This window comes from Lethenteron reissneri, chromosome 47 (assembly GCF_015708825.2).
Source record: "Lethenteron reissneri isolate LAM-NWPU_2019-01 chromosome 47, ASM1570882v1, whole genome shotgun sequence".
Taxonomy (NCBI): Eukaryota; Metazoa; Chordata; class Hyperoartia; order Petromyzontiformes; family Petromyzontidae; genus Lethenteron; species Lethenteron reissneri.
This window is the reverse complement of record NC_083825.1, coordinates 5,472,470-5,481,731: the sequence shown is the minus strand read 5'-3', so window position 1 is coordinate 5,481,731 and position 9,262 is coordinate 5,472,470. Positions and strand designations below refer to the sequence as shown.

General features: G+C 45.5%; 1 non-coding gene across 1 annotated transcript; it reads right to left on the bottom strand.

Moving 5' to 3' along the window:
- Positions 1-8,880: 8,880 nt before the first annotated feature.
- On the bottom strand, positions 8,881-8,953 carry TRNAG-CCC (transfer RNA glycine (anticodon CCC)). Its single transcript has one exon. It is a non-coding gene; the product is annotated as a tRNA-Gly (tRNA).
- Between the last annotated feature and the right edge of the window lie 309 nt (positions 8,954-9,262).

The window sequence follows — 9,262 nt, the reverse complement described above, 5'->3', positions numbered from 1 at the left end:
AAGTCCAGTTTACCATGGAAGGCCAATTCACCATGGAAGGCCACTTCACCATGGAAACCCAGTTCACCATGGAAGGCCACTTCACCATGGAAGACCAATTCACCATGGAAGGCCACTTCACCATGGGCAGAGGTCGGCAACCTGCGGCTCCAGAGAGGCAAGCGGCTCATTGAGGACTGTTTCGTGGCCTTCTTTATCAAGGGCCGCCGTCTCGTAATCACCACCACGCAGTGCATTGTGGCTCTTGAAATATTGAGCTTTTTTTGTTTACCGAATTCTAGAAAAAAATGTCTCTTGTTGTTGTTTTTGGTTTCCGACCACCCTGTATTGACCAACAGTCATCATCCGTGTTGGCAAACGCGTCCTGCTCAAAACCATGGGTGGAAAAAACCCGATTTTCCAGCGGCAGGCATCTGGTTTTTTCCTTAATACAATTAAACCCGATTTCGGGAAATTAAAACCTGGTTTAATTAATGCAAAACTCTGATAGGCTGAGGCTGCTTCCTCGTTGTTGCTGCTATCGTACTCGGGGCCGTCGGGCACGGAGTAGTCGTAGAATGCGGCGGGCAGGTTGGTCTTGATGAACACGAGCTTCTCCACAATCGTGGGCGCCAGTGAGTTCCTTAGCTTGGAATGGATGAAGCCCATCGTTGAGAAGTTCCGCTCGGATGCCGCAATTAGAACCAATGAAACCGGATTTCTCCCAATCTCAGATGATCGGGTTTAATATAAAAAGACAATTAAACCCGATTGTAAAAAACCCGACTGTGCCACCCTTTATCTTCTTGGTTTTTTCGGTAAAGTCACGTAGAAGGGAAGTAATAAAATAATAAAAATAAAACAATAAACTTCTCACGACGTTTCGATTGCAACACAAGCAATCATCATCAGGTGTGAAAACGTCGTGAGAATTATTTTATTGTTTTATTTTTATTATTTTATTACTTCCCTTCTACGAGACTTTACCGAAAAAACCAAGAAGATGAATCCCTGCAGTCACGAAAGCTTTAAATGGAAAAATTTGTGCCACCCTTTCTCAAAACCCACTCATCAAAGCTCTTAGACACGTCTCTCAACTGCCCCGTGCGTTCGCTCTCTCTCTCTCTCTCAATGCGTCTCTGCCTCTCGGTGTAATTTCAACGCGTGCGTCTCTCTCGTCTTTGTGTCCCACCTTTCATCTTTTGTTCCATTTTCTTCCTCAACGTCCCTAGTGCTGATCCACGTCGTTAGCTGTTCCCTAATTCATCCATCAAGTTCGGGTTTTGACAAAAGCGCTGACGCCCACTCTCTTCGTCCGCCTCTTAATTGAACTACTGGACATCTGTGAAACAAAGCGCTTCATAGCTCATCGGATTCCTCCAGTGTATAAAGAAATATTCTGAACCGTTTAGATACTGGCCTGCCGTCAGTACTTGCCACGATTGTACTATTTATAACTAATTCAATCTTGATTTGAAGTTTTCGTGACTGCAGGGATCCATATTCTTTGGTTATTTCGATAAAGTCACGTCGGCATAAACTAAGTTCGTGATTTAATTTATTTTATTTTATACCTACGCGACTTTAACCGAAATAACAAATGACCAATTCACCGCTCAACTCAACTTGCCATTTTAGTTTTTTCGCACTCCCTCGTCACGACACGTGTTGTGTGTGCACAGTCTGTTCTCCGACAACGCGCTGGCCAGTCGCCTTCTGGAAGGACACCAGCGTGAGACAATATGGGCTCAAGCACAGTCCCCGGTAACACGGTGAGATGCGCACGCAGGCTGAACAAAGACCGAGGCGCGTGGGTAGCGTCCAGAAGCATCCAGCAGTATCCCACCGCCTTGTGCGGCGCTACGCCGAGGCAGGGGTACATCCGCTTATTGCTATCTAGATTTGAAGCTTGGAAAGAGTCAAAGAGTACGCTGATTCCGTTACATCAAAATCCATAAATTAGGGGCCATCCATAAATGACGTCACGCGATTTTGGACGATTTTTGACCCCCCCCCCCCCCCGTTGTCGTCGTCACATGGCGTCACAAAAAGTCAGACCCCCCCCTCAAATATGACGTCACAAAGCTCTGCCCCCCCCCAAAATAAATGAAACTTGCTTCAAATCGCTTCAAACTATTGTCATTGTAGTGTGTATTTAATGTGCCGCTGCACTCTGATGTTGTAGGACAAAACATTTATTAAAAAGTCAATTTTAAGTTTCGCATTTTGATGTGACGTCACATTTCTCACCTCCCCCCCTCGTCACAAATGTCTGACCCTCCCCCTCGGTGTGTAAAGTCACTTATGGATGGCCCCTTATGAAAAATGTGCTCACGAATACATTTATCGCGTTATATGCAATTCGCGTGATGACAACATGCAGCGTTATAGAGAAGACTGTACGTTGAACTTCTTTCACACCGTGCTCAACGCCTTTTAATAACATCATTGAAACTATATTCTTGGTTCTTTCGGTAAAGTCACGTAGAAGGAAAAATAATAGCCCAAATGTCTCACCGCCACTTTATTTCAAATGTTCTTGCTGTGGTTTTCACACCTGATGATGATTGCTTGTGTTGCAATCGAAACGTCGTGAGAAGTTTATTGTTTTTTTATTTTATTATTTCCCTTCTACGCGACTTTACCGAAAGAACCAAGAATATAAATCCCTGCAGTCACGAAAGCTTTAAAACGAAAACAATCATTGACACTGTTAAGAAAAGTAAGTCGGTTTGGGCAGGACACGTCATGGTTCTGTATGTTTGTATGTATGTATGTTGTATGTATGTTGTATGTATGTTTGTATCTATGTATGTTTGTATGTATGTTGTATGTTTGTATGTATGCATGTTTGTATGTTTGTATGTATGTTGTATGTATGTTTATATGTTGTATGTTTGTATGTATGTTTGTATGTTTGTATGTATGTTTGTATGTATGCATGTTTGTATGTTGGTATGTATGTTGTATGTATGTTTATATGTTGTATCTTTGTATGTATGTTTGTATGTAGTATGTATTTTTATATGTATGTTGCATGTATGTTGTATGTATGTTGTATGTATGGTGTATGCATGTTGCATGTATGTTGTATGTATGTTGTATGTATGTTGTATGTATGTTGTATGTATGTTTTCACGCTCGTTTTTACTTCATCACAACCTCGCTGCCTTCTTGATTGGGCTCCCAAATGATATCTTGCAAGTTAATTTTAATTGGAAGTTATAATTACTGCGGAGGTATTTGTCATTGTCCAATTATATTTTTTGCTAAAATGTATTATTAGGTAGCTATCGTCATCCCATTCGTATGCATGTTGAACTTCTTTCGCGCCGTACGTAGCCAATCGTGCTAACGGATGTGCGATATAATGTCTTGTCATACTTAAAATAAATAATCCCAGTATAGTTGGCTAATTTTAATGAAGGCTAGTTATTGTTTCTAAGCAAGGATTTATTGTTTCTAAATGTGGATTCGTTTAGGCATCAGTTTGCCAACGCTTAAATGAAACGCATTGAATGCTACTCAAGTAAAATGCCCTTTGCACGGTCGACAAAGGGCAGGCGAAGTGGTGATTGATATATATTAATCTGCATTATCCAGAAACAGAGTGATCGTAATGTCCCGTGGTCAGAGTTATGAACTGAAGACAAACAGCTTCGGCACCTCAGGGTTTGACGCCGAGGACACCATCAAAGGAATTACCAAGGGTGGCACAGTCGGGTTTTTACAATCGGGTTTAATTGTCTTTTTATATTAAAACCGATCATCTGAGATTGGGAGAAATCCGGTTTCATTGGTTCTAATTACAGAACCGCATTTCTCAACGATGGGCTTCGTCCATTCCAAGCTAAGGAACTCACTGGCGCCCACGATTGTGGAGGAGAAGCTCGTGTTCATCAAGACCAACCTGCCCGCCGCATTCTACGACTACCCCGTGCCCGACGGCCCCCCCGAGTACGATAGCAGCACCGACGAGGAAGCAGCCTAAGCCTTGGATCAGAGTTTCGTATTCATTAAACCAGGTTTTAATTCCCCGAAATCGGGTTTAATTGTATTAAAGAAAAAAACCCGATGCCTGCCGCTGGAAAAATCAGGTTTTTTTCCACCCATGGGAATTACTAGCAGCTGTTGGATGACGATTCACTCATTCGACACTTGACGCAGCACCACCAAACGAACTCCGCATGGGCCTCATTCCTCGGGCGGCATTGCGATATTCGACAATGCGACCTGACTTGAGACACTTGAAGAACCACCCGTTCGCCTCTCCTCCGCACGCGTGTCACAGATTGCCACGGAGATCACTGGGACCGCGGAATTTCGGGAGTTTTCACTCCGACAATGAGCCCGCGCTCGTTTTCTCAACAAGTCAGTGGCGTCAAAAATAAGAACAATAATTATCGTTGTTATGAACGTGCGGCGATTGTAATCACCGCACGTTTATTTTGCCCAATAGAAATTGCTTCGCGTGTGGTGTGAAAGATGCTGAGTTGGTCGTGGTGCAAAAAAGCACACAACTAATAAATACAAATTATTGGTTCTTTCGGTAAAGTCACGTCGAAGGGAAATAATAAAATGATAAAAATAAAACTTAATGAAATAAAATTCCCACGACGTTGCAGCCACAACACAAGCAGCCGTCCTCAGGTGCCGTGTCTGTTTGTGTTGCGGCCAAAACGTCGTGAGAATTTTATTTTATTGTTTTATTTTTATCATTTTATTATTTCCCTTCTACGTGACTTTACCGAAAGAACCAAAATATGAATCCCTGCAGTCACGAAAGCTTTAAATCGAAATTTAATAAATACAACACAAGACTCACTTAACATGTTTGTCGATAGCAGCACCGTGGCCATAAAAGCCACAACAAGCGACGTTCCGGGCAATGGCCCTTCCTCACAGCACTAAGGGGCCGTCCATAAATGACGTCACGCGATGTTGGACGATTTTTTACCCCCCCCACCCTCGTCACACGGCGTCATAAAAAGTCAGACCCCCCCTCAAATATGACGTCACAAAGCTCTGCCCCCCCCCCCCCCAAATAAAACATGCTTCAAATCGCTTTAAACTATTGTCATTGTAGTGCGTATTTTATGTGGCGCTGCACTCTGATGTTGTAGGAGAAAACATTTATTAAAAAGTATATGTAATTAAGTAGAACGTGTTGTCTATGTTTATTAAAAGTTGCGCATTTTGATGTGACGTCACATTTCTCAACCCCCCCCCCCTCGTCACACATCGTCACAAATGTCTGACCCCCCCCCCCCTAGGTGCGTGACGTCATTATGGACGGCCCCTAAACTGTGCAATGAAGACGTGTTTCGCGTGCTATGGAGAAGGCCTGTTGAGCCGAAACGCTGCATGTTGTTCATGTTTCATTTTAAGGTTATTGACAAATGCGTTGTGAGTTGTTGTTGTTGTTGTAGTTTTATGCTTCGCATTCGTAAAACTGTCCTTTTGAAAGATCGCGCCGAAACCTCCTCTCTCCTTCTTAAGAAACATAAAAAAATGGGTCAAGCAGAAACACAATGGGGCTCCTCCTGTAGGTCAGCCGAGGTGTCCCCCTCACCATACAGCAGCTCCCTCCCCTACCCAACGTAATCCCACAGTCTCCCTCTTGACCCTCACCCCATCTCCACGTGCCGTGTGTCCAACCCGACCTGGTTGATTACGTTCTTCCAAAGATTGCTAGATTTGAAAGAGAGACAAAACACAGTCACGGAAACACAGACAGACACACAAGCAGAGAGAGAGAGAGAGACACACACACATAGGCACACAGAGAAACAACGCCTCTGTGTCGAGGCCTTAAATAGAGAGAGAGGGGGGGGGGCAGGGCAACAATAAGTATAACCCGTAAAAACAAAGTTTTTTCACTCTAAATCCTTTATATGCGTGGCGGCTAGAGTCATCTCGTCCTCTGGCTTGAGATGGCTGCCACCTATGGGTCAGATGATTGTCTGCCAGTATTAAGCAATTGGTAATTAAATATTTAATTTGTTTTCCCTAAACAGTGTGAAATTTTGGAAAAAAAATGTCACGAACATTAATTGTCTCGCACAACGAGTCTGTGTGCAAAATGTCAGCTCGATTGGATCACGGGAAGTGGGTTAAAAAACGACCGAAAGATTTGCACGGTCGTAAGCAAGCAAGCAAGCACGCAAGCACGCAAGCAAGCAAGCGAACTTAATATAAAGGATTTAAAAATAAAACCGCACACGCCTTGCCTGCCTGCACAATCGGCTGCACGGACTCTAAACGCGTTCCTCGCCAGCGCATTTGCTTTTTGTCGTCGTTGTTTGTTTACAAAATCAGAAACCAGCACGCAGACATCATCGTGGCAATAAATACCGAGGACTCCATCAGCGTCTACATTTCCCGTGGCCGCGAGTAGCAGGCAAACAACAGCAGCAGCAGGAACAGCAGCAGCAGCAGGAACAGCAGCAGCAGCAGGAACAGCAGCAGCAGGAGCAGCAGCAGCAGGAACAGCAGCAGCAGCAGCAGGAACAGCAGCAGCAGGAACAGCAGGAACAGCAGCAGGAACAGCAGCAGCAGCAGCAGGAACAGCAGGAACAGCAGCAGGAACAGCAGCAGCAGCAGCTGCAGGAACAGCAGCAGCAGCAGGAACAGCAGGAACAGCAGCAGCAGGAGCAGCAGCAGCAGGAACAGCAGCAGTAGCAGCAGGAACAGCAGCAGCAGCAGGAACAGCAGCAGCAGCAGGAACAGCAGGAACAGCAGCAGCAGCAGGAACAGCAGCAGCAGCAGGAACAGCAGCAGCAGCAGGAACAGCAGCAGGAACAGCAGCAGCAGCAGGAACAGCAGGAACAGCAGCAGGAACAGCAGCAGCAGCAGCTGCAGGGACAGCAGCAGCAGCAGGAACAGCAGGAACAGCAGCAGCAGGAACAGCAGCAGCAGCAGCAGCAGGAACAGCAGCAGCAGCAGGAACAGCAGCAGCAGCAGCAGGAACAGCAGCAGCAGCAGCAGGAACAGCAGCAGCAGCAGGAACAGCAGCAGGAACAGCAGCAGCAGCAGGAACAGCAGCAGCAGCAGGAACAGCAGCAGCAGCAGGAACAGCAGCAGCAGCAGCAGGAACAGCAGCAGCAGCAGGAACAGCAGCAGCAGCAGGAACAGCAGCAGCAGCAGGAACAGCAGCAGCAGGAACAGCAGCAGCAGCAGGAACAGCAGCAGCAGCAGGAACAGCAGCAGCAGCAGGAACAGCAGCAGCAGGAGCCACCGCCACCTCTAGCTGGGCTGCACGCCGCACCCCACTGCTGCGATAGATCACGCGACCTGCCGGGACCTCCCCCGTGACTGATGCTCGTTCATGCACAGCACGATTCCAACCAAACGCGTCGCGCGATGGCTCCAGATCAGCTCGGCACGCGCGCCGCAGAACGGTATACAGGGAGCGCTGAAACCGGTTTACAGGGCGCGCTGCAACCGGTTCACAGGGCGAGCGCGCAAAACAAAAAAATTGAGACAATGGACCAACGATTCAGCTCATACGCCCTAGGCGATGTTCGATTGCGGTTTTTGCGTGGGGTGGTTGTGCCCGCCCCGTGTCGCTCGGCACAGTTGTCTGACGTTTCGTAGATAGCGCCTTCCCCCCACCCCCCTCTATAGGAGCTAGAGCAACAGCGGAGCGGGGAGAGGGAATAACCTCCTAACCACGTTCTTGGTCTCGTGGGTGACAAGTTGGTGCGGTCACTATAAATTGCCCCTCGGCCGAAGCAACTCCACTGCGTGGTGAGCGCCCGATAAACTCGCCGTGATTATTTGCCGAGCGCCCGCAGCATTTTGGGGGGCTCACCTTAAACCTGTTGCCAAGGAAAGGCTTACACGGGCGACGTTCGCGTCTATAAGTTCGCCGATTCAAGCCGCGAAAACGTCGCGTTAACTCGCCATAATAAATATAACAAGATGCATTTCGTGAGACCGCGATGTAATTACTATTATTTCTAGATTTGAAGTTTTCGTGACTGCAAGGATCCATACTCTTTGGTTCTTTCGGTAAAGTCACGTAGGTGAAAAATAATAAAATGATAATAAAATAAAAAAGAATAAAATTGAAAATAACTAAATTAAATCATTCGACGTTTCGGAGGCAACACAAGCTTCCGTCATCAGGTAGAACAGCCACAGCAAGTTTACTACATAAAATACTAAAATAATTTTACTGTTCCAACTAATGACGGAAGCTTGTGTTGCCTCCGAAACGTCGTGATTTCATTTAGTTATTGTCATTTCATTATTTGTATTTTTCATCTACGTGACTTTACCGAATGATGATTATCTTTGCACACTAGTTTGTCTTTTTTATTTGGAAACTGGCAATCCACCAAAGACGTCACGTTTGTTTTAATTCTATTTTATCTCGTGATTAAAGCATTGAAACTGGGTACACAATTAGCGTTGCAGTCAACTCCCGATTACCCGGGTTAATCGCGGATGTTGGCTGGGGAGGCCCGGATAATTCAAAATCGACGTGAATTATTGGGATATAAAACGCTATTTGTTGTGTTCCTGTGTGTATGCCGGGTGTGGAATTGAAAACAAGTAAACCCGTAAAAACAAAGTTTTTCACTCTAAATCCTTTATATGCGTGGCGGCTAGAGTTCTCTCGTCCTCTGGCTTGAGATGGCTGCAATCTATGGGTCAGATGATTGTCTGCCAGTATTAAGCAATTGGTAATTAAATATTTAATTTGTTTTCCCTAAACAGTGTAAAATTTTGGAAAAAAAATTTCACGAAAATTAATTGTCACACACAACGAGTCTGTGTGGAAAATGTCAGCTCGATTGGATCACGGGAAGTGGGTTAAAAAACGAGCGAAAGATTTACACGGTCCTAAGCAAGCAAGAGAACTTAATATAAAGTATTTAAAAATATATTCGCCTGTGGAGGACGCGGGGATCGAACCCGCGACCTTTGGCATGGGAAGCGAGGGCGCTACCAACTGCGCTACTCCACCACGGCCTGTGGAGGGGTTACGCTGTGGGCTCTTACACTCTGACGTTCAGCCAAAGCCATGAATGCGTTCTATTTGAATATATGTAAAATACATTTTTTTTGCCTAAAAAAATTAAAATTTTGGGGATTTTTTTTCACGAACAATAATTGTCTGGCACAACGAGTCTGTGTGGGAAATGTCAGCTCGATTGGATCACGGGAAGTGGGTTAAAAAACGACCGAAAGATTTGCACGGTCCTAAGCAAGCAAGCACGCAAGCACGTGAACTTAATATAAAGGATTTAAAAAATTAACCCGTAAAAACAAAGTT